The 1,673-nt window shown below is 50.0% G+C and overlaps 1 protein-coding gene across 1 annotated transcript in view; it reads left to right on the top strand.

Moving 5' to 3' along the window:
• Window positions 1-1,673, top strand: part of TLNRD1 (talin rod domain containing 1) — a 2,779-nt gene that overhangs the window by 485 nt on the left and 621 nt on the right. The window lies entirely within an intron of this gene.

The following is a 1,673-nucleotide window of genomic DNA, read 5'->3' on the forward strand; positions in this document are numbered from 1 at the left end:
GTTACTAACACAGGATGCCCAAACACCTTGGAAATTAAATTCGGAGGGCTAAAACCAGAACTACGTTTATATTTTCAGAAACACCTTCATCATGGAACTTCTAGGAGAAAGAAGGCCCAAGTAGAATCCAGCCTACAAGGCAGAGGGCAATGGTGCCAAAATCCGACCTAAAGGGAGGTGCGCGAAGGACACGACCATTAATTTTAGAACAGGAAGCTGATGGTCCTCAAACAGAAAGCGAAGTGGGACCTGGAAGGGCATCGATCAGCAGGCAATGAATGGACGACCTTCCCCACAACACTCTGTGGAGGTTCGACGTCCATCTGGGTCTCCTGAAAAGTTGCCTGGTAGGGGCGCCCGGCTGGTCCGGCTGGCAGGGTGCACGATTTTTGATCTGAGGATCCTGAGTTCAAGCCCCACGTTGGATGTTGAGTTTACTTATAAGAAAAAAGCTCTTAAATTTTTTTATTAATGTTTATTTATTTTTGACAGAAAGAGAGAAAGCGAGACAGAGAGCGAGCAGGGGAGGGGCAGAGAGAGAGGGACACACACAATCAGAAGCAGGTTCCAGGCTCTGAGCTGTCAGCACAGAGCCAGACGTGGGGCTCGAACCCACGAACCGTGAGATCATGACCTGAGCAAAGTCGGACGCTTAACTGGCTGACCCACTCAGGCGCCCCAACAATAAAAAGCTCTTAAAAAAGTGACTGATAATATAACCAAGGCAATTAATGAGTGATTGTCCATTGGATCTGGATCTTGAGTGCCATCTGAAATCCAGGCAAATTAGGTCAAAGTCAGAAACTCTGAACTCTCAGCAGAGGCGCTGAGGTTTCAGAAGTGTCTCCGGGCAAGCCGCTCCGTACCCTGGATCGCACACCCTGCCTACGCACAGCACTCCGGAAGTTCTTTGGGTGCCTCGCTTCTGCGTAATCCGGATACACGGGGTTCTTAACACAAGCAAGTGGATTCATTTTTAAATTGGGCTAGCAGATCTAAATTGGCATTCAACCTCCTCCCCGCGTCTGAGAGGTTTGACTGACGTCACGGTTTCATGAACTTAAGACAAGCAGTGTTGCAAGGTGCCCGGGCAGGGGTGACGCACAGCGGGTCGGAAGAGAGACGGGGCCGTGCTCTTTACTGGGACACCCCTGAGCACACCACAGCGCATCTGCTGCGCCAAAAAGTGAAGGGGAAAGGAAAGATGACTAGGGGAAACAGCCGTTAGCATAAAAGTTTTACATCCTGCTTCCGGAGACCTCACGGAGCAGTAGGGCTGCAGAGCCCATCACATGCCTTACGCTGCATAGCAATTCATCATAAATATTTACCTTTTACAACGGGACAACAGAAGCACAAATATTTAGATGACATGCCCAGTAAACGGCTACCTGCCTCCCAAGACCACTCCAAAGACCCCATGACATAACCTACATGAACGTGCTTCATAAACTGTAAAGGTCTAATAAACGTAATAACTGCACAGCAAACAAGGCTGTGGCTCGGTCACGGCCACTACATGTGTCTCCTAGAACAGGGCTTCTCAAAGGTCCCGTTTCCAGAAATCACCTGGAGATCTTGCCGAAGGGCAGATGATTCCAGTCGGGTAGGTCTGGGAGGGGGCCAAAACCCCACTGCGTACCCAGTTCCTGGGCAATGCCAACGCCAGCCTC

Source organism: Suricata suricatta, chromosome 9 (assembly GCF_006229205.1).
Source record: "Suricata suricatta isolate VVHF042 chromosome 9, meerkat_22Aug2017_6uvM2_HiC, whole genome shotgun sequence".
Classification (NCBI taxonomy): Eukaryota; Metazoa; Chordata; class Mammalia; order Carnivora; family Herpestidae; genus Suricata; species Suricata suricatta.